Source organism: Anser brachyrhynchus, assembly GCF_964034855.1.
Source record: "Anser brachyrhynchus genome assembly, chromosome: 9".
Taxonomy (NCBI): domain Eukaryota; kingdom Metazoa; phylum Chordata; class Aves; order Anseriformes; family Anatidae; genus Anser; species Anser brachyrhynchus.
The window spans coordinates 2,621,466-2,645,757 of record NC_137703.1 but is presented as its reverse complement, the minus strand read 5'-3'; the positions used below and the strand labels follow the sequence as shown (position 1 = coordinate 2,645,757).

Here is a 24,292-nt window from a genome sequence, read left to right as displayed (position 1 = left end):
CCATGGTGGGTACCAGGGCAGCTGGGCAAGGCACGGCCGGGTTACGTGGTGCGGCACCGCTCACGGGGAGGTCTTGAAAAGCCTGGAAAATGTTGAAGTGCGCTGGTACAGGAGTTTTGTTCCACATCAGATTTCTGACACAGCCAGGGTAAATGACATATGGAGTGCTGTGGCTGTTCTGGTAAGACACCCAGTGGTGCCAGTGCCTGATCCGGATCAAATTTGCACGGCCAGGTGAGCGTGCCCAGCTCTGGCGTTAGCAGATGTGGAGCCATGGCCTTACGCTATCAGTCCGGCACCTCGGGCTGCCGCTCAGAGCACAGCTTCCAGGGGGAGCGTGCCCCAGCAGGTTAGCGTTTGTGTTCATGCTGTTTCAAAACAGATTGCAAAGTAGAGTTTGAAAGTAATATTTTAAATCCTATCCTGTAGTTAGGAGCCGTAGCGACAGGCCAGGAAACGATCCCAATGAGTGAAATTAATCGAGTATTTTTCTCTCAGCTGCCTTTTGGCCCTTAGTTTCCTTCTTTGGTTTTCGGGGCCTTCTGCCCTCTCCAGCTCACACATCTGAGCCCTCAGGGTCGCTGCTGTCGCTGGACGGAGCCAACAGCTGAGCTGGCTCTGCTGTCGCTCGCAGACAGCCAGGAGCCAGCCCCGAGGAAGGGCTGCAGTCTGCAAACAGGGCAGCTCCGCAGCCCGTCCTGTGCCAGCTGTTGCAAAAGAGGCGGCAGGCAGTTCCGGCACCCACAACAAACATCCAGTGGGTTTGCGCTGGGAGGACAGGGAAGGGGTGGCAATAAACAAAACTCACAAACACGCCCAGCACAAGAGTTCTTCAGCCTGATGCCAGGTTCCTTCGTGTCAACAAATACTACGGATGTGTGTGTGGAGTCGTGCTGTAATTTAAGCATTTCCTTGCTTACATTAGGGGCTGACAGCTTTGAAACGAAATGGTCGTCTTGACAAATAGTTTGGTAATTGATGCGACTAAAATCCTGTGATCCCTCCTGTTCCTAAACCTCACTAAAGGCAATACATGTCCTGTACCTGAAAAAGCTCTTAGGAGAAAATGCAAGAAATCTATCACTTCAGCCATTCTGTTACTTTAACAAAACTTAAGATGGGATTATCATCAGGAAGCATTAAATAGGCTTGTTGTTTAAACAAACTTAGCTGGGACTACCTACGTACTGTCAAAAGTGTTGTAAGTTTAAACTCATCTGCCTTCGCTTTCACAAATAAGCTGTTTTCATATCCTCCCTCATTTTCCCCTAATTATAAATTGGGAAAGTAACTGTATCTCGTGTTGAAATGACAAGTAACATGATGAGTGTTTTAGTTTGTTTTGTCACAGTCTGTGACCAAATCTTGGTTCCTGAGTAATTTGATTGCCACTTCCTGGGAGCATCCCATTCTCTTGAAGGAGAGGATATTCTAGGAGCAGCGCTAAGCTCAGAAGTTGTAGGGGAACTCACTTCGGTGTGGGTGAGAGTAGAGCTGGACTTACGTCACCCTGTGTGCGCTCTGCTCCTGCTCTGTCGGGCTGATGTAGAGCACAGATCTAGTTCCCGATGTCATTGTGGTGGTACCACCCCAGCCAGCTCCCACGTCCCCCCTAACAAGCTGGCAGCGTAGGCACATCGTGCTTCAAAGACTTAAGAAGGCACGGACTTCAAAGGAGCCGACTGCAGGATGCCCGGTGTTTTACTTGCAAAATCTGAGCTCTCAGGAGTTCGTGTTCCAGGCGCTACTCAACAGGAAGCGTGTAAAACATCCCCACCACAACTGAACATGTAGTTTAGTGTTTTGCATATGCAACGCATGCTTTACCGGTCTTCTAAAAGTAAAACATTTTTTTTTAAGTCCAAGAAAATCAAAATTTTATTTTAAATTTATATGGAATTAACCCCCCATATTTTCAATAAATCAACTGCGTTGTTTACATAATGGTACTGAACCAGTCAAATAATTCACTGCTAAATAATTGAGGCAAACGGAATAAAAACTAAAATCATCACATGTATACATACATACCAAGACTAGTTACATAGAAGCAGCTTATGGTTGTATAATATCATACAAAATCTTTCATGTATACATCTTTCCCGTCAGCAAAGCTGTGGCAGACCGGAACAAATACACGCCATGTAATTTCTGAAGATGAAAGCTCCATATCCAAGCAGCTCTCCCCGGAATAACAATATATGCAGCACAGTCGTTTCTGCACCAAACCCAGCTCCGTAACTGCAGCCAGTCTTTAAAACTGAAAGCTCTTTAAAAAGCAGTCAGTCAAATGATAAAAACAAGGACTGATTGAAATTGTTTTGGCAAAATAATTTGCTGTCATAGAGTCCCGGAACACAGAAGAAAACTAAGAGATACTGCGGAATAAAACAGTGTTTGCACACACCCTGAACCTGTCTTTCTAAACAGAAATGGAGCGTTAAGAAAAACACTTCCTTGATCCAAAAGTCAGCATCAGGTTGCCAATGTTACTTCACGATAGAAACGGCGTTCTCGTGTTGGTTTCCAAGCAAGTGCAAGAAGAATTGAAAAGCCGTGCTAATGTGGACGGGGATAAAGATGTAGGCGGTGTACGATATCATCACTAACATGCTGATGTTAAAAGTGTAGAAGAGCAGTTTTTCCCAGGGCTCCATGAGGTAGCTGCAGGTGATGAGTTCAAACTGGCAGTACAGCCAGTAGAGATAGTTCTTCATGCTCTTAAAATCCATCTTCGCCTTTGAGCAGCTGCCGAAAGCCTTCCCTATTACAATATAGAGTTAGTAGAATAAAAACCTTCTTTAAAAAGGTTAAAAAAAAAAAGAACCTTCGTACATATCGTAATATGTATATATGAATAAAATATATCACAAAATATGTATGTATATAATATATATAATATATATCAATATATCATTAAAACGAAGAAGAAAGAAGTCTGTCATATAGGCAGCAACTCCATTCTATTCAGTTTGTTCAGACTGACCAGGTTTGGTAAATGATAATTTAAAACCCAAGGGAGCTGAAATCCCAAGACCACAAATACACTTTAAAGCATAAAAGATGACCAGATAGAAACAGCCCACAGCGAGTCATTCTTCTGCCCTGTCCCCTAAAAGCTTCCTTTGCACTTCTTTTGCCCTTTCTGCCTTCACTTCTGAATAAGTCCCCTCCAGACCACCGTACAATGGGAGCTGCACCAAGGAGCCTCCACAGATGGCTTCCCAGAAACTGGTTACCCAATAATTGTTCCAGGTTCGTTCTCCAAACCAAACTACTTTCGTAACTTTGCCGTGAGCTGGATTATTTCAGACTCTGTTGAAGCAGCTTAATTCAAAAAGCGCTCATCCCTCTCATTTCACCGGTCATGGATTCTGAGGGAGAACTTGGTGGAAGTCTGGTTTCTGCCACTGCAGGTGCAATTTGAGGTCTTACTCTGCAGCTGTTGGTGGAAGACAAACTGGAAGCATGCAGAATGCTGCACGTACAGAACTACGTCAACGCGAATCTATACACGGATCGTACAGCTCCTGCTGCAGCAGAGGCTGTATTGATCTGTTGCAAGAATAAAAACATACGCATTTATTTTAAAGCTTTGCGTTCAAACTGATGCTAGTCATTATTTCGTGATACATCGAGTAGCTATGAGAAGAACACAGAACCGGGGAAGTGAAAGGAAAACAGAACTAGTTCGGTTACTGGTGCTTCCCGTCACTGGGTAAATAAGGGGAGGCAAAACAAAAACTGCAACTCCCCACTTTTTAATTGGGAAGTCAGAACTTCTGGTGGTGTCATGATTGTGGAGAAAATCTCATCCCACAGAAATTAAATACAACTTCAGTAGTTAAGAATTATTATTAACTACTTTTAGTAATATCCTTACTCTGTCAGTCACATTTCTGTACGTTACAGGCAGTTTTTACTAAATCAAATTATACTTAAGCCTCTTACCAAACAAACGTATTACCAAACTACCTTAAGGAAAGGCTTTTCTTACAAAAAAAGGGTGCAGATTCTGGAAAATCGGAACTTACCTCTTCACTTCTCCCCGGTGACAAAAGGTTTGGATGTGAGATGCTTCCCGACTCTCCTGCCTTTAGCAGCTGAGCGGCTGCCCCACACATTGAGCAGCAGAGACAATTACCTTTGATCCTCAATTACAGAGTGTGGCCTCCACACCCCGCCCTTCCCCACTATTGCTAAAAACTCCCCTGGCCACAGCTCTGCATTATGCAACAAGGACACCCATCGTCTGGCTCGGCACCGCGCTCATGGCAGCGTTCATTTGATAATTTGTACGGAGTCAAAGTTGAAGATCTGCAGGGAGGTAGAAACACGCGAGGCTGGAATGCTCCTTAGGAGAACCAGCCAAAAATGTTTACAATTAGCGCCTTCCCTCATTGCGAATTGCAAAAAATCGACCTCTGCTTCTCGTGGGACTTCCCAACGCAGCTGCCCAGGTTCCTACAAGGCGCAATTTAACGTCTGTGCAAAACCATGGTGTCAGAGTCACGGAGCCACAAAAATGCAGCTCAATTACCATGTCACAGGAAAGCCTCGGGTGAAGCCACCACCTCCTGCAGCCTCAGCTTGAAATCCCTTTCAAAGAGCCCCCAGTCCTCGCCGTGCCGGTGTCTCTCCGTCAGTCCTGCTCCAGGAGCACCGGGGCGGACAGAAGATGTGGCCAAGGTTTGTGTGAGGAAAGGCGATAAGTTTGCCTTAAAAATGCTGCAGAATTAAACCAAGCCATGAGTGCTCGAAGCATTTTAATGATCTAATTTGACAAGTAAATTAGGTAGAGATCTGCATAATACATTATGTTCTAAACTATCTGCCTGCAGTCAAATCATTTCCAAATATGAATCAGCCTCATTTGGGAAGAATATGCCACAAGCAAGGTCGCAGGCATCTTTGCCGCACCTTCTTTCTTCCCTTCCTTACCAAACAGCCTGAGCTGATCTGTTAGGAAATGCCGACCTACTCCCACAACCTTTTTTTTTCATGTTTTCCAACAAAATAAGGCTTTTTATTCAAAACCTGTCCGGTTCACACAGAAATTTCAGAAGTGGTAAACCAGTGCCTCTGGCAGCAGCTACAATGCCCCATCCCATCAACTGTTTTCCACTGGACCTTCTCAGCTGGGGATTGCAACAGAGCACTGGGGGTGGGAGCAGGCGTTTTTAGGGTTTTTCCAAGCGTCTGTTAGTGGAACACGACATTGAAGCAGCGCTGCTGGTTTTATGCACAGGAGAAGCGACGTCCGGCTCCCACAGCGCCCACATTTCGGCAGGCCGGCGTCCTGCTTCATCTCACTCACCCTCCCAGCGGGGGGAATCGGCCTCTTCTCGTTCCTTTAGCAGGAGGCCCTGGCAGGGCAGCGGCAGGGCAGCCCGAGGCAGGTGTCTCCTCACTCCAAGTCCTCTCAGAAAGGCGTTTGCATGAGGGCCAGGGGAGCCCTGGGAGGTACTCCTGCCACGCTCAAGCGCAGAACTGTACAGATGTGTTCGTTGCTTTCAATCTTTCTCCACTGTTTTTTTCAACAGCAAATTCCCCGAGTTTAAACAATGCAGAGAGCGAAGACTTGTCTGGGTTTGCTTTGCCTCTAACAGCTTCAAAACATCTAAGTTTTTCCCTGAAGCCAGGAGCCATGGAAGGGATCGGTGGTAGCGCAGAAGCAGAGGCTTGCTCACAGGAATGAAATGTTCGGGTCAGCAGAATCCATTCGTGACGTGAGGCTGTAAGCAGCTCCGGTGCAAACCCCCAGGCATGCTCTCCTCCGTGCTTTCTGTGCAGCCACTCCTGCTGCTTCTCCCAGCTTCTACCCCAAGGGGAAATAGGAACTCGTGAATACCTTCCACAATTCGTAATCATGTGTATGGCTTCACTCGGAGTACAAAATGTGCCTGGAATGCCTACCTTTTATGCCAGTTTTAGCCTACATGCTTTAAGGTCCTTTTATCTCACAGAGAATGAATAGAAATAGCCTTCAAGACTAAAAACAAACAAACAAACAACCACACTGTACTTGGTGATACATAGGTGGGTGACTGGAGATGCAAGGATAAAGCCTCTTTTTTTGCAGAGTGGATTTGCTGCAGCTCCGAGGAGCACCAGAGACCTTCCCAAAGAGCCCCCTGCCTGGAGGGGCCGCCCCCTTCCCCTTTTGGACCTTTTCTGAGCCGTGCGGAGCCTTGGCTGCAGCTCTCCGACAGAGATGCAAATCTGGAGTCAACTTTATCTGTGCTCCAAGAAAACTGCCACTGACTCACAGCGTTGCATCAACACAAATTTACATAAATCTGGTAAAGGGGAACGTGAGAAGTGCAGGGTAATGCCATGAAAGCTTTATTGCAAATTCCTGAGAGCCATCAGCAGCTAGCCTTCCTTCTCCTTAACTAGCACTGTGCAGCTCTGAGATTATTTAATTAACAAACCGGTCGCCGCAGTTGCTGGTAGAACAGAAACTGGCGACACGAATGCAAAAAGCAGGTTGCTGGGCTCTGCCTCCCTGAGCCCTGCACCTCGATCCTGCAGCGCACCGCTGAGCTGACCGCGGTGTCCCCTTCTCAGTCCCACTCCTCTCTCCAATTGTGTGAGCACCTGAAAGGCAGGGATTTGGGGACGTTAGACAGATTGGCTGCCAGAACATCCGGGCAGCTTCTGCACAAGCTGATCCTGCAGCCACCAGAAACAACAGATTCTGGTGGTTTTCAGGCCTTCTAATGCTGTTGCCCAGGTCTGTACTGAGGCAGGCAGGTAATTAAATACCAAAATGCCTTTTTTACTGCTGCTCACTCTGGTTTCCAGTCAAACAAAGTTGAACCCAGCCACATAAAAGGTCACGCAGTGACACATCGCTCCTTCTTTTTAGCATGGGAAATGTGAATTAAAAGATCAGACCAGAAACATTCAAAAGAAATGGCCAGCCCCCTCTTCTGCAGTTCTGTGAGGTTCCCCGTATGATAAAGCAGAGACTTTTGGTTTATACACGATTTAGCAGATAGCTCCATAAGCAGAACTTCGTTTTGTTTCCTCTTATTTTGTGCCTTACAATGGGATTCTCTGAGGTAAACCCACACTGAGTGTTTCTTTTCCATGCCTAACTGAAATCGGTCCTGGGTTAAAAGGTGTGGTACGGGGGAGTGTAGAGCTAGAGGTGGGGGAAGAAAATAAGCCTAATTTCCGTAGAAGACCAAGCTGAAAATGCCTGAAATGGCTCTGCCTCACACCTGAACACTGCAGTAAATGATTCATCTGTCCATTTAAAACCAAGACAGTGGAAGATAATTGAAGCAGAAACTTAAGGCGATCAGGGCAGTTTTCTCTCTGATCTGCCCCGCGTCCATCCCACACAAAGCAGGACACAGGCAAGTTGGGTTTGTCATAAAAGTACCCCTGAGTTCCTTTGATCCCTTTTGGCTCCAGCACCATTTGGAAGGCCAGCTCTGGGCTTCTTCCTCATGTCGCTCGTATCACAGGCTCCAGAAACAAGGTTGCTGACGAGTTATTAACACACCGGGGAGGCAGGCAGCCTTCTGCACCTCCCTGAGACAGGCAGCGCCTGCCTGTGCCTCAGTTTGAGCTCTTGCAGCTGCAGCTTTGAGTCCGTAGCACGGTTCTGCTCCACAGCAACCTCCTCCTGCCCTCTCCCTTGAAATCAGGAACCTGTCCAGGCCTGGCAGGACACAGACGTGTCACTCTTCTCACCACCAGATCACACAACCGCAGGTGCTGGAAGAAGGAGGGGATGGAAACACATCCCAGGGGGCAGGAGATGGCGGGAGGCTGGGCAGGCCAAGGCAGCCCAGGCAAAGATGAGCTTACCCTGCTGTGGAGTCACACCACCGGATAATCTGCTCCCAAACGGTGGCGCCAGCCTCCTCCCATGAACATCTGCAGCTTCTGATAGTTATCCCGCGTCCTCAGGACACCTGAGCACCAGCTTCACAGCACGAAGAAAGCCAGCGATAAGGAGTGGCTCATAGAGTGAAATGTTAGCCTGACCTGCCAACACAGCCCAGCTGCACCGAAGAACCGGCAGGACACACGCCGCTGTTCTTGGAAAGGAGCAAAAATGCCCTGTCGTGAAGAACAAGCCAATTCTTCGAAAGGCTCTGCTCTGCATGATGTAAAATATCTGGCATGGGGATCCACAAACGCTGGCACCAGACAGGTTTAGCTGCCGTGGTATCACCCCTGGAATCAGCCTGTCAGACACCTACAGGAGAACAACACTCATGAGGGCTGTATCTTGATGAGGGCTGTATCTTGATGAGGGCTGTATCTTGATGAGGGCTGTATCTTGACGAGGACTGTATCTTGATAAGGAATGTGTTTTGGCTCCAGCTTATACGGGCTTGACTTACTGCCATTTGTAATGCAAATAACGTGTTTTAATTATTACATTGTTGTCTGTCTGAATCATCCAATTTCCCAGCATGGTGCTTCACGCCTGGTTAGACCAGTTCAAGAACTGTTTTAAGTCTACATCAAGACACATGTTTAACTTAGTGAAACTACAGACACTAATGATCTCCAAAAGCATAAGGAATATGCGTAGCAGGCCCAGAAGGATCAGGTACACACCATTTTGGTGTGATGTAAGATGATATCATACCATTTAAAATTTCAGGAATTGAGCATTTTATAAAATTTAGGCAGCGAAATGTGCCAGTTGGGAAGAGCAGCACGCCCAGATCTTCCTAGCTGCAATTCAGATCTTAGCGAAGTAAGAAGCAGCTCACACAGTATTTTATTTAGCCGCCACTGATCCATGGGCCACCAGCAATGCAGCAGTTTCTTCAGCCCACCGGAGTGTCTCACCAGTATATCAGTCACTCTCCTGTAGGACAGTCTGCTGTCATGGTCCCTGCATGGCTGGTCTCTCACTGGAGGTCAGCGTGGTTCAAAGTCACCACATCTCCCAGCTCCAGTCTGTATTACTGCTGTGCCTTCACCTGGCAGGCTCTCCTGCCTCTTTCTCAACTGAGCATGGTGCATTTAGGGATAGAAAAGATAAGGAAGCCGACGTGATCCTGGACTGAGTAGCTAAGCTCTGTGCTTTCTCTCTTGATGCTTCTCTGGGCAACGATCACCAGTTACAGTTCTTTTCTCTGGTGTTGCCTATCCTGTGGTATCACTCAACATGTAACCGATGTTGTTTCAGGTGCAAAGCAATTATAACAGAAAAGTAAAAGCTGACTAAAAAGAGTTTAAAATGTTGAACCATACACATACAAAGACACAGCTGAGTTGCAGAGCTGAGTGCACAATGTGGGGCTAGGAGCTGATTAAATGGGGAGCTCTCCTAAGACCATAATTTTCCTGTTCTGTAATTCTAGAACCATTTTGGAGTTTTAATTTAAAATAGGGCTGATACAACACTAGCTATCTTGCATACCTTGAGCACAGGATGTATGAAAACAGGCTGAAGTACTAAGGAGAGCTCTCACTGTTCCCGCTGAGGAGAAGAAATTTCATTCAGCTTTTACTAGAAAAATGGGTGTGCATACAGCAAACAATATGCACAGTAACAGTCATACTTGTGAGAAATAGTGTGCCCTAAGAAAAGTAATACCACAGTTGAGTGGCACAGGATGGGAATCAGAGGCTTTGCATTAGCACTGGTCAGGGACATCGTATCCTCCTGCGCTGCCTTCTTCTCTTGTTGCTTCTCCCCTCCTCACTCACATCAGCAGTGTATACCCCTCTGGTGAACAACAGTCTGAGTACACATTTCAGCTATATACTTCAGCGAAATTCCACCTTTAATTAAGAACTCTGAAGCTGACTCAGGTGTCCTCCTGCAGCAACTGAGTCTAGAGCAATGACAGAAAGGTAACGCAAACTTCAGTTGTGCTGCCGGCAAATACAGTTGTCTGCCACATGTGTGTGGAGCAGAGCGCTTCTATACATAGGCTGCGGGTGGCAACAGCTGCAGTCCCAATGTGCCCCGTTAGTGTTTCATCACTTTTCCAGGAAGACGCTCAGCTGCCTTGTTCTGTCAGAGGCAGCGAGGAAAGCCCAAAGCCTTCATGACCTAGCCCAGAAGCAAAACAAAATGAAGAAAACAGTGGGCAAGGATTAATTTTAAATCATCACAGCATGTAAAATTGTCATAGCTCCCCCATTTAATGCTGAAACCACAGGAGTTTGGAGTATACAAAAGAACATTGCATCAGGAGCATTCAAAGGACCCCGGGTGCTGTTTGCGTGGCGCTCGCTCCCAGGAGCACCAACATCCCTGCAGCAAGAACCAGCTGGCCATCAGCCGGAGGTCTGAGGAGCGTGTTTTTGGGAGGAAAGACAAGTGACTCGAGATCTGTTTTTTTAAGAGAATATGCAGGATGGAAGGATGAGCTCGGTGGTTCTGTCTCGCTATAACTACGGTGTGCCTTAAAATCCCCAAAAGCACGTCCCTTCACAGGGAAGAGTTATGATTCTCATTCACACCTCGGTTGGGACATATAAAGCCTGCCTGAAGGTTTTACCATGGTAAGGAAAGTTCTCAGGGCCAAGCTGGGTGTTTCAGCCCAGTCCAGCCCCACGTCTAGCTGCAGCCAGACGTGGTCTCGCTCTGAGGAGCAGGCACGGTGTCCCTGTGAGGCGGGAGCCCGTGGTCCTCACCTTGCAAGGGGACAGTGAGTCATAAATCAAACTCAAGGGGAAAAATAATCACATAAAAACCTCGTTCAGGTCTCAGCTCTCTGCTACAAAGCAGGGAGAGGAGCCGACGTGAAAAAAATCTCCTCAACACTCCCCGCTCTACGCTGCCAAGCCTCACAGGCCCGCCTGCCCCGGCCACCTCATAAGCCCGCCTGCGGCAGCTGCCTACCACCCCCAGCAGCCCCCTCGCCAGGGAGCCGCTCACGGCGTCGGAGGGGCACCGCAAAGGCTGCTGGGAAGGGTAGTTCGGGAAAAGGGCGGGAGAATGGGCTCCCACAGCATGGTGCAGCGCGGGCTGAGGGCACAGCGTGAGAGGAAAAATCCAGCGTGGGCATAGTGAGAGAGAAAAAATTGTGTCTGCGTCAGTGACAGAGTAGGAACAATTGCACAGAGCCCAGAAATTCCTTGTTGTAGGGTTTTTACTGTTCTCACTGCATCCTCTCACCTCAAAAGCCTTCCAGCCCAGAGCCTCTCCGGCAGCGAGGTTCCATGTGAGTGGTTAATTTCACTTTTTTCAAGCTTACATTTTCCTCCAACTCAGGCAGCAACACTTTCCAAATGAGAAATGTGTTTTACTTACATGAGCCTGTGTTTTTCACCTCAGGTGGAGTGACAAACCCAGAAGGCCAGCTGCTGCTGTCACGCGGAGCACTGCAGGTAGACCGTGCCCATAGCTTTGGTACGTTGCTTTTCACCATAGCCACGTACTTGCTGAATAGAATTCAAATTAGCTATAAGAAGAGAAAATCCTGGGTAAAATCTAATCAGGCATATGTGTTTTACAACTATAAGATAATTCATTTAGAGTTTTATGAGGAACAAAATCACTCCTGCCTTCCCTAAGCGATCCATCGGAAAGGCAAATGTGCAAACAGTCAGCATGGCAGGGAGGTCCCACGAGGGGTTCCACTACCACAAAGTATTACATACTTTTCTGTAATTGCTTTAAGAAGTTATGTTCAAATGTGTTAGCAAACACAGTTGCTCTTTTTTTTTTTTTTTTCTGTCTAGACACAGGCTTTTTCACTGGAATAAAATTTGTTGGTGCCTTTCTGATTTTTTTTTCAGCATTTTTTCCTTTAATTTTGAAGGAGATTGTTTCCATTCTAGCATGGATCCTTCCTTGCCTCTTCGAACACTGGGTGTAGGTTCTCCTCGGCGTGTAGAGCTATGCCCAGCTGAATGGTCCCTCCAGAGGAACCAGGCATATGACCACAACTGTGGACATGAATAGTTTGTCAGTTTGAGGAACCTAAATGAGATTTACGAAGATATTTAATGCATTACTCACATTTGTCTTTAAGAGGTTTTAGTCTTAAATAGCTTTGAGCTATAAATATTAGAGTAGAAATGGCATGTTCACTTGGTTACTTATTCTCTTTCAATGAAATCCTGAATGGATTGAATCCTATGTGGGGTTGAATAAATAGTGTAAAAAGTGAAAATAGTGCAAGGGAAATGCACTAGGAAACAGTCTAATTAATCTAAATCATACACATTCTTTCAAATAGGACACATCGGTCAGCATATATGAGCTTTATCTAAAACCTATTTCAAGTTTTAACCTTCACCAATGTCATCAAATTAAAAGTATTTGTAACTTTATACTCACTAAATTTTCTTTTGCCCCTACATTATAAAAATTTGTTTTTAATCTATGCTGCTGTATGAGGAGAAAGGATAATCTATGTACTGCCGAAAGGAAAAATGTTGTATAGATTACATATAACAATAGAACGATTGCTATAAGTTTATCTTCTGCTAAGAGACTATACCAGGCCGCTGCCTCTTGGGTGCCTTTTATAGGACAGAAGATAGATCTCAGTGAAATTTAATCTCCAATAGGAGGAGCAGAGAAGACAATTGAAGACTAAGGAAATCAATTGTTTTGTAAATTGCTGACTCCTAACACTAGTATGAAAGTGGGAACAGAGATAAGGAAATTAAGAGTCTAGTAAATACACTGCAATCAAAGAAAGACTGGGAGAAAACACCAAACCCTTCAACTTCAGTATCCTGGAATGTTGTCTAGTTGACAAAAAGAAAAGTGCATCAGTAATGCTACCCAAATAAAGAATAGGGATATGCATTTTTCCAGGCAGAAATAATTAGTCACTGCTTCCTACAGAACCCCAGAATGCAATAACCAGGCGATTTCAGCCCAGCAGATCCCACCTCTTCCAGCTGGCAGACCCACTCACACCAGCAGGTCTGAGCTCAGCTCGCAGAGAGGATCATGCCCTTGCTTCGATCAGCATCTCTGCTCTCCCAAACGGCTTCCAGCTGCAAAGCACAGGGGCAGCAGGACGGAAAATGCCAGCACACTGGGGTCGTCTGTGCACCAGCGACAGCTAAGTCACCTCACGCTGCCGTCGAGCCCAGCGCTGTGGAGCTGCAGGCGTGTGTTTTACAATTGCCTCGTCACGGTCAGCAATGCCTGTCATCGCTTCCAAAGCAGGATGCTTCAGGAGTCACTGTCACCTTTTCCTCTTGCAACACTAATTAATTAGACTCCACATTCTGTAACAGAGGCACAAAGGATGTTTATGAATCTTATTGTTGCCCTGTGGCCATAAAAAAATGTATCTCAGGACAGGCAGATTGAGCAGAAATGTTAGAATTAATTAGCTAAATCAGCAGATAAAGCGTTTTCTGCATTAAGACATTCATACTAGCTCATTAAAACTATATATGGGCCCCAAGAAGATACACTTCTCTTTTGCCAAGATTTTTTTGTCAAACTTTTTACTGTGGCACATAAAGGGGAAAAAGCTTGTTTTCATGTCTAATCAGGATGGAGAAATTTTGGCATCAAAGGATAATGTCCGATATGGAAGACACTTGTAAGTTTGAGAGTGTCAGACAGTTGTATCTGCACAGAATGCTTCAATTTATGTTCAGAATTCATTTACCGAGCCAGAGGACTAAAAGTTTATTATTTTAAAAGATCTATGAACAATATTTAAATTGTCTGGAAGGTTCCTAAATATATCAAGTGTTGCCTCTATGTTCATTTCTCTGACTTCATTTACTTTTCATCCTGTCTTTCTACATAGGATGCTTTATAAAATACAAAGACTAAAATACACAGAAGTGCATCCTCATATTTTGCTTAACAATGCTACAGTTCACTGTTCTCCAGGATCCATGGATTTGAAACTCTCATATAGCTTTTTTATCTTAGATCCATCTATACTTTGTAGTAGCACCTAACAGAGAAGTGGATCCATCTCATATTTTATTCCTTTAAGTTCCAGATAACGAAGTTGATTAATGGTGAATGAGAATTTGAACCACTTTTTTTCTTTACGGATTTTCTATCAGAAAAGAAGTCTTCTGCATTTCTGCACTGTCAAGATAATCAGTGATGCTGCTTCTTTATTCATATTTCTTTGACAGAGGTTCAGACTTTTTCCTGCATCTGAATTCTCTTTATTTAGATATTTTTACGTGTCCCAGTTTCTCTAGGACTATGGCATAAGAAACAGGGATGTATTTTCAACATAATTCCCAAATCACCACTGACAAAAATTTGAAGGATTATTAGAACTGTTCTAGAAAACTGCAGGAAAAATAAAAGAAACATAAATATACCCATAGCTTGTCATTTACAGCAATATCAAAACGATATGGTTTCCTACGATTACACACTGTGTTCATACGTACGCACGTGTGGCAGAACAGTATGTATTATTCTAGCGTACAATAATACCATGTTATTTTGTCAACTATAACAGTATTCCTATAAAACGCTCTTTTTTCTGTGCAAAATTTCTTGGGTTTTATTGTTGTCTTCTGAAAACTGTTCCATACTATTGCAAGGAACTAATTTATGGATCAGCCAGGATGGCCTTATTTTCAGTGCAATTAAGCACTACCAGTGGGATACTATCTTGTGTACACGTACCGGAAAGGTGGCTTCACAAGCAACGGCATACTGGTGTCATTGAACACGACAGTAAATGGCCTCGCTTACATGGGAAGAGAAATAAATATGTGAGAGCAATGAACACGAATTAGAACCAGTTGAATGCCCTCTGGAACATTTTCATTCAGCTCTGGTTCTCTGTAATTTAATCCTCCTTTCAGTTATGTTCAGCAACTTTTCACCTAAGAGTGATCTGCCAAAGCAGTGGGTCTTTGAGCCAGAAGCTCTCATTTTGAACATTTCTCTTTGCGTTTCTCTTTGTATCCTTCTCTTATTAATAGCCATTTGTCAATGTAGAATTTTCAGATTTTTTAGTATAGATGTAAAAATATCTTCCTTTATATGTATCCATCTTCATGATTAATAACAAAAATGTAGTGACAGGCCTAAAAAGACTGATTCCTTTCAAACTTATAAAAGGATTTCATTCCGCCTTCTGATCTGGTGTTAAATGAGGACATTTTCCATTCTGAAAGAATGAGGCATTGCTACTCCACATAAACGACAATCTGAGCTCACAGTCTAATTTAATCCAAAAAGGGAAGAACGGCTCTTTCTTGCAAAATGCAGACATGATCATCAAATGATAGATAAGGTCAATGCTAAGTCATATCTTAGAAGAAAAATAAACCAAAGGATTTACAGATGCAAGATGGTATTTACTATTAACCTTTACAGTGTAACTAAATAGAAACATTTCTCAGCAGGAATTAGTACTCAGAGAGTAGCTTTTGGATCTTCATGGATTTATGAACCATGTTCAATTATGTTTTTAATTCTTTCCTCATACACAGCGCTTTATCACCTTCCCACCTATGAAAGCACCATAAAAATAGGACTCTGCCACTCCAGAGAGACTTTTTGTTTCCAGACTTCACAGACTTACTATTAAAGCCCATTTCATGTTTCATAAATTTTTATATCAAACGTTCATCCCTGGCTTGCTTTCCTATCTGGATGACATACTGGATCGTATTCTGAAGATAAATTAAATCCTTGCAGCCATATTTTCCTCATTCCAGATGTAGCCCTAGAGAATCTGTAAAATATCGTTTGACAGGGAGAGAAAACAAAGCCCATTTTGAAAACAAAGGGCAAAATTATCCAGTTTGTCTTATTGTTAGTTATTGGAATCCTCCTCAGTGTTGCTAATATCAATGTAGTAGTTGTTGCCTTCCTGCCTCTACACACGCGGAGTTGAGTCAGTAGGTAGGGGGGATGTAAGCAGGGGATGTTTATCGATATGCTTGTAGCTTGAAGTAGCTGGAGAAAGGGAGAGCTCTGAGGACACAAAGCTGTCATTTTAACTGTAATCCTGTCACTGATTCTAATAGAAGAGCAATGTACCAGGCGAAAGATTTAGATGTGGTTAAACGATACCAGGGTGTCTCTGTGAGTCATTCAGAAATTTGCATCTCATGGAAGGGATCGTGTTCGGCTTCTGGTTGTCAGACATGTCCGTATGTGACATTTCAGCTAAGTACATGTAATGCAGGACTACTTGGTGTTCTTTCACATGATTCGTTTCTAAAGGATGGCCAAGGAAGCAGTTTTCCACAAAACAGTGTTAGAATTTTCAAATGTTTTGATTAAAAAATATATATTTTTTATATCCCTTAACGGATTCCTTAAATAGATAATTATAGCAACTCTGATTTGTAAAATACCCTTTTAAATGTTTCTGGACAGCCAATACAAAGAAGAATCTCAGACAGTTTTTAAAACTAGATCCTCAGGCTGTTGGGAAACAGAACGGTGTTAAGGAACTGTGTGGGCACAGTGAGAAAGCAGAGAATTTCAGCATGGCAGTGGCAGCCTCTTGAACTGCTTTTGACATTGACGAAAAGTACAACGTAGCTATACCTTTGCCCACTGTTCTTTCTACAGCCTTTCATATGTGTGCAGAGTTACATGCAAAAAAAAAAATACAGTTTAACAGCACAACAGTGAAGTTATGCTATTTTTGCTTTTAAATAACCAGCTATTCACATTATTAAATACTCAAGAAAATCGCTGTGAAACTAAGTTCTGTAAAAAGAACTAGTACTTAGCAGCAATACAGGAGGTATGGAGAGAATTATTATAAACCCTTCCTCAAGTCTTTCACTAGTTTATCAATGTTTGCCTTAACAGTGCAGCACATTGTACTTATTCTCCCTGTGAGATTTTGACATTTTCTTATTTATTTATTGTGCTACAACGGCAGAAAACCAGGAGGTCCTCAGCTTTGAAACAAATACCACAAACAGCTACAGGTATATCATTACCCTCAGAACGAGTCCCGTGGATTTCAGTAGTGTGTATGTTCCTGAGATAGATGCAGGACAGCCATATATAGCAAAGCACATGCTGAAGGACAGCGAGACTATTTATGTGCTTAACTGCCTTTCCAGAGCAAGGTCACAGTTAAAAAAAACTTTAATTTCAGATTCTTCAGCAGAACTCAGCTATTTGGAGAAACAGATTTCAAGACAAGACTTAATTAAATGTCTCTTGGCATTAGAGAGGCATAAAGACTAAGTGAACTTAATAAACTTAAGGAAGTAATGGAGCAGGTTTAGAAAATGGCAGCTGCGGTTTCAGATACATATTACTTCACTCCAGCATAGCTTAGCCAAAGTTTAAAGCATATATATTCATTTAAAATGAGACTTTTTCACTTCTGCAGAGAGGTTCTGACTGACGTGCTGGCTTGTACTGTCATTCCTGTCTTGATATTTGCCAGCATGAGGCATCTCAAGCCCTTAAGAACCCATTTTATTGGGCTTATAGTTTTTTATTACCTACAGTTGAGTCTGCCCCCAAAGTACTTTAACTTTCCTACATCTTCTCAACTTCGGAATTAAAACTTACCATAAGAGAACTCTGTGCTGTCTCAGAACGGTATTTTACACAAGTCAACATTTACTGCCCCTGCTTCAGCTCCTTCTCTGGAATTTGCCAGACTTCTCCTTACATCTCAGTAGTGCTGATTTTCTTGAGAGTGCTTGTTACCGGTAGTTTCAGGTAGAAAACGTATGAAGATTTAAAAAATAATAATCTCAAAGAGTTACAAGTAATATGTTTCATGTCTTAATCATTAGGGGAAAGAAGTATGAGAGCGTTCAGGATTTTTCACCGTGGTTCTACCGTTTCATGCGTACTGATTGAACCAGCCCTTGCGAAAGGAAACTCTTTAAAGGGCACCAGGCTCAAAGGCACAGGGAGAGTGAGGGCTTCCATCTTTTACGCAGGACTTTGGTTGTAAATATAGATTGCTTCACTTCCAAAGAGCGTTGTGATTCAAGACTCCTGTGAATTTTCAGATCTAGAGAGGCCAGATAAAGAAAAGCAATATAAGAAGGAGATAAATATGCACACAGCCCACAGATTCTGCACATTATGCTATAGTTTGCGTTTCTATCCTCAGATGCATCAATTCAGGAATTAATTCCTGGTTGGGAACATAACTAGCAGAACTCAGATTTTGGCTGGTAGCCCAGTTCCTCTCATATAAGTGCATCAGCCGTCTCCAGTTCCATTTCCAAAACCATAGCATCACGTATTTGTTACACAGAAAGTGCTGCTAATGTTTAGCCAAGCTCTGAAATTATTTCTTGAATACTTTACTTTTTCCATTACGGCGAGGAGCAGAAAGGAGAAAGTTTTATCTGCACAGCTATCTGGTTTTAGCTCTAAAGCGAAGGATTAATTCTAACATTAAGATGTTTCTGCTCAGTCGATCCGCTTATCCTGAGGTACATTGCTAATGCTTAAAAGTTAAACGAGAAATGCTACAAGTCCGCAGACAAGGGGCTGCGTTTCCTTTGTGGTGCCAGAGCTGAGTGTGGTCCAGGCCCTTCTTCTGCAGCAGGTCAAGACAAAACGCAACAGCCCTGCCCTCCTCCCGCCACCCCAGCACCACTCCAGGACATCGGAGGCACCTTCCCTTTACTTCGCGGGTCTCCTTCCTAACTCCCATGAGCAACAACAAACATCCTTTGTGCCTCTCTCAGGCATTGCAGAGTGAGGAGTCCAGTTGGTGTTGCAAGAAGAAGAAGTGACAGGGCACACTGACTCCTGAAGCATCCTGCTTTGGAAGCGATGACAGGCATTGCTGACCGTGACGAGGCAATTGTAAAACACACGCCTGCAGCCCCACAGCGCTGGGCTCGACGGCAGCGTGAGGTGACTTAGCTGTCGCTGGTGCACAGACGACCCCAGCGTGCTGGCATTTTCCGTCCTGCTGCCCCTTTGCGTTGCAGCTGGAAGCCGTTTGGGAGAGCAGAGATGCTGATCGAAGCAAGGGCACGATCCTCTCTGCGAGCTGAGCTCAGACCTGCTGGTGTGAGTGGGTCTGCCAGCTGGAAGAGGTGGGATCTGCCGGGCTGAAATCGCCTGGTTATTGCATTCTGGGGTTCTGTAGGAAGCAGTGACTAATTATTTCAGCCTGGAAAGATACAAATCCCCGTTCTTTATTTGGGTAACATTACTCATGGATAAGGCATTGCACAGGCAACTGAGAGACAGAGCCCCTGAATGAGGAGCTGACAGTACAAGCAACTGATCAGATTACCAGCTAAGTGTCTTCAACTCCCATATAAAATAAAGTTGTGTTTATTTTCTTTTCATGCACGAGATTTACTGGTTATTCTGGATAACACTAGCTAGCAACAGCAACCCGTAATGACAATGAGGTTAAAAGAAGCAGGAGATACAATATTTTATAATGGATTCATGATTTGACAATGGATTCCGCTGTGTTGTTTTTTTTTTTTGTCCTTTTTCTTTTTCTTTTTTTTTTTTTTAATTCTGGTTAAAAATTATTTCAGTTACTTGGCAGAGAAGGTTTCCTGACTGTCGACTTAAAAGTAAAGGTCAGCAGAGAACAATGTTTTTGGAGAGGTCATTAACTATAAATAAAGCAGTTCGTAACATCTGATAAACAGCCTCCTGCAAAGGGATCCGTGAAAATGCATTCCAGTCCTCCTGCGTGCTCCCTCATCCTTTGTTCACTTCTTTCTCCTCGACCGAAGGCAGCTGCCAGCCATTGTGCACTCTCTAAACAGACACCGTGATCGTGGCAAATTTTGTGAGCTGTGAGGATGCTGAAACCACGGAGCTTGCATTTAGTACTGCCTTGCTATCCCCAGCTTTTCCCATCCGCACGTGCAGAAATGAATCCTCGATGGCTGGAAGCAGCAGTAGGGAAGCCCGCAGCTGTCTGAAACTCATTTTCCCATCTGGTGTCAGCTTCACAGTCTGGTGCCTCAGGAGACTTAGGATTGATGTGGGAATTAGCGGGGAAAAAAAAAAGTAGCTATAAAAGAAAATTAAAACAGTCATAAAATTCTCTTGTAGTCAAATGATTTTCCCCATTAAAATACAGCTCCTGTGCGGCAAATCTGCATCAGGGTGAAGCAGATGGTCCTGTGGTGTGTGTATTTCACCAAGTGGGAAAGAGGAGAGACAGTTCTGACAGCTGAAGGTACCAAGCCATGCAGCGATTTTAGCACAAGCCGTGCAGTTCGGATCTTACCAGACATATTGCCCAGGAGAAGATGGAGAACAAACAAAAAGAAATGGTTTTCACTGCAGACACACACGTAGAATAGAGAACACTTAAAACATCCTGGAGTAGGAGTCGTGTTTAGGATTGTTACTTTTCTGACTGCACCCAGTTCTTATGAACCCAGACTTTCCTGTAGGATTCAGTGGAGTGTGGAGATCTAAATATCTCAAAGGATCTTATCACTAGCACCTAACAGGATTTTAAAGTCTTCTTTTGTGAGTATCACTCACAATTAATTTTGTTGTTGTTGTTGTTTGTTTTTTTGGTGGTGGTGATGGTGTTTTCCCCTATTACTTCTGTATTTCTTGAGCTTTTGTATCTCTCTTGGAGGAGGATTATGGCTGCGTCCCATGGACATCAGCAAGGCTCCTTCAGTTTTCTGTGGTGGCTCTTTAGAGGAAGTCTGAGTCTCTTCCTTCCCCCAGCACTTACACAACACATGTCCCATTTGAGCCCCAGGGGTACGAGTGCTTCAGCCTGATTTATCGAACCCACCTCAAGCAAATTCCAAACACTGTGCACAAATTTTAAAAAAAATGTAATTTTAAAAATCGTGAAAGTCTTACATTCTCTGTACCCCAATAAAAAAAAAAATCAGCTGAGTCCACAGTTAATCTTCGCTTCAGAATAGACACAAAAGGCACCTGTAACCTCAGTTCACCTCTCATCTCAGTTGTGGTACAAGCCTAGCTTGGCTGACCTAAGGATCCCCTCCAGACTGCAGCCCGTAATGTTTTGCATACAAATATATCTGAAAGAAGTGAAAATGCAAACTTGGAATGGAAATGTATAAATCAAATTTGTAGTCTCTTGCTTAATGCAAATTAAATGGTCTACAACATAAGACAAGGAACATCTGCTAAACTGAGTAAAAATTAATGAAGAAGAAAATTAAGATTCCTTTGTTATTGATTTTTATCAATTTGTGTTCAAATCTCGGAAAGATTTCATAAGAAGGCTGCCAGTTCATCGCTAATTCAAAGTGATTCTAAATTGCTTAGTTTCTATTTATATTTTGCTTGCATATTTTGGAGTTCTTCATGAAAGCGGTAAGTTTTTGAGGCATTAATCTACCAGCGAACACTTTACAAATATTTCCAGATATATCTTCAGCAAGCAGCGATGCAAAGTTAGGCTGCTATTTAAATGAAAGAACACTTCAGATAGCAGCTTTGGCAGCCAGGATCATCTTCAGCTTTATCTGCTGGGCTTTTTTGGCGATATTTCAGTCATGCTCCAATTCTCAGTGAATTAATCTCTGGAAACTGACAGGGAAAAAAATGTGGTTTGAATAATTATGATACAGAGGAGCTAACCAGGGAAACCTCGGAGTAAATCAATGAGAATTTCCAAGAGCATGTCACGTCCTTGGGAGCTGGACTCAGAATCAAAATTCTGGGACCGTGCTCCCACCGAGGTCCAAGGCAAACGCTCGCTGACTTCAGTGGGAACAGTTTCATCTTTTGGCCCGTACTTCATCGCTGCTGTCAGTATTATAGTTTCTTTGTGGGTACTTCATACATACCTGGATCATCCATTATCTGTGAAATTACCGAAACCGGATTTCAGTATCAGTTAAAATCGGGGATTTCAGTTCCCAGGTTCTCTCTCTGTATAGCTGCATACATTTGACCTTCCCAACACACCTGAGATGGGCTTCAGCTGCACGGCAGTACTCTGCTTCACTGCTCTGCTCGGGTGCGCTCTATTCCATCCCAGTCTTATGTTTAAATAAAAGATGTTGCTAAAACACGAGTCTGTTTTCCAGGAATCTCCCCACATCCTGTGGCCCCCATTCTCACTGACACGACGTGGCCGGGAAATAAACAAAGACCAGACTGTGCACGGGAAGAGGTACTGTGTAGTGGGGAGTGGGAACTGAGAGTCATGGAAAATAGAGGAGAACAACTTATGTGGAAAATTGCTATTTTCACTCCACATCTGCAAATGTTCCTCTTCAAGGGAGACGCGAGATGAGCAAAATTTCTATAATAAGATTTCTCCTGGGTTTACCAGAGGGAAGGGAGAATTTACCTGCAGTGCTTGGCATTTGCTGCAACATAAAGCTCTGGAAACAATATTATAAAGTGTTGTTTACGTCAACTAAAAGAAAGGATAAAAAACTTCTCCTGACAAACTGGATCTTTATTTACCTCTTATCAAAACTACTGCAGAAAACAGTTTATGATATTTTTATACTGCTCATCCTCTGGAGAGCTGTGTTTGTCATGGCCAAAGAACATCCTGAGTATTCTAAAATTCCTTTCTTTAAAACATCTGAGACGAAAAGCAAGAGATACTTTGCTGCATTGCCATTTTGTTCCTCACATGCGAAAAAAGACAGTTTTGTAGTTATCATTCCTCCTAGTTTTTCTATCACGATTGTATATATTAGCAGAAGAAAAGGGAGCTGACTCTGTAGGCTTCGTGGAATATTCTGGTACGTGTCCTTGTTCCCACCTGCAACGAAAGGGCTGACCTGCCACCAGTTACACCAGTGTGCTCTTCTGAGCTACGCCAATAGGATCAGTAAAATCAGTTTGCATAAAGAGTAAGTGAAATAATTTCTTTTTTTTAAGTTGTCCTTGCAAGTATCTTTCTATGAGGCTTCTTGCAATCAAAACCGCTGTTTTTCTATCACAAGCAAGAAGTTACAATGCTAAGAGTGTTGGTGTTGTATAAGCTAACAAAGAGCGAGTGCTTTTTCCAATAGCTTACTCTGCATTTTAATTCTGGGTACCGTGAAAATTACCCATGAGTAAAAGTTGTATGTTGCTGGTTTGCTCTGGGCCCAAAAGAATTTCCCATTTTATTCCCTGTCTGGCAACAGAAAACCATTACCAGCGTATTATACCACTAAACATAAGATCAATACGTGTTTATATTAGCTGATGATTTGTTTCTGTAGACCATGCTTGAGATCGAATTATGCCTTCACAGCTTCATGATACACGGCAGCAGTAGGAGGAGCTGTTGAGCAAGATATGTTTTTTTTCTACATGTTCGACTCATTGTGTAGTGTGTAACCTAAGTTCGTTTGTGAAGCAGACTCTGTGGTTGCTTTCATTTCTTTCACAAGTGAACAAATGCCAGAGCTCTCCCCCCAACAAAAACGACACCTTTCAGTAACAACTGATATGCCAAATGCTTCTGAAGCTTTTGTTTGGATCTTCAAGTTCTGCTCTTCCACTGGGAGATTTGCTGGCGCCAGCCATGTAGGATTTGGCCATGCAGTGCATCACGAAACCCTCCAGCGAGCTCCTTTGCTCGCTCAGGATCTGACCTTCGGGTTGTCTCACTGGTGCTCAGAACCTCCTCATTGTGCATTTCTGGTACCTTTGCGCAGGACTTGTTCATAGTATCTGCATTAGTGGCGTTTCATCAACAGTCGGTTCCATTTCAAGGGTTGAGGGAAAGGAAATTCCCTGCAGCATTTATACGGGTTACTTGGAGATGGCCCTGTCAGAATGACGGCTGCTACCTCTCGCATCTGTTCAGCAGGACAAGATCTCGCCCATACCCTATTGTTCCCTATTGTTGTACTTTATCTTTCATTAAACATAAAGTTAAATAGAATTTTAAAAAAGCGATAATACAATTGTCGTTAAAAACAAACACAGTCATTCCAGAGCAAATTTTGCTTAGTGGCCACATACGGCTTCCAGCCAGTGCAATAAATACCTCCGAGGGGAGCTGCTCTAGTGGATGCAGCAAAAAGCCAGGGAGAAGGAATTAGCTCTAAGGCCACATATACAAATCGACTGTGCCGAGGGATCTGTGTTGTACCGCAAGTGCCCCAGCCACACTAAGACATCATTTAGATAGAAAAAAAAAATAGCAGAGGCTTTGTTTAAACTGAGAAATTTTGCGAAAAAAGCTCTGATTACAAAATGGGGACCCAGCCTGACCAAAAAGCTCCCGTGTAGGTGCTGTTACAAAGTTTGCTGAAAGAGCAAAAATAATTCATTGGTACAACATATTCCAGCCCGTTTGTCCCAACTAGTCCCATGTTTCATGAAATACTCAGTAAATTAGCCATCCAGTTAGCATCAAGCGCTTCCAAGCCTTTGCTGTTACCGTATTACCGAACTCATGTGTGTGTGTCTTGGCCTTTCAGGTAACAGGCTCACGGCTCAGCTCAAGGGGAC

At 43.7% G+C, this 24,292-nt stretch overlaps 1 long non-coding RNA gene across 1 annotated transcript; it reads right to left on the bottom strand.

Annotated features, from left to right (window-relative positions):
• Positions 1–1,848: 1,848 nt before the first annotated feature.
• Positions 1,849–19,717, bottom strand: LOC308199790. The gene is made up of 4 exons (XR_013954945.1): positions 17,447–19,717; positions 11,246–11,396; positions 4,035–10,039; positions 1,849–2,764 (listed from the first exon to the last, which is right to left on the bottom strand). It is a non-coding gene; the product is annotated as an uncharacterized lncRNA (long non-coding RNA).
• Positions 19,718–24,292: the final 4,575 nt, after the last annotated feature.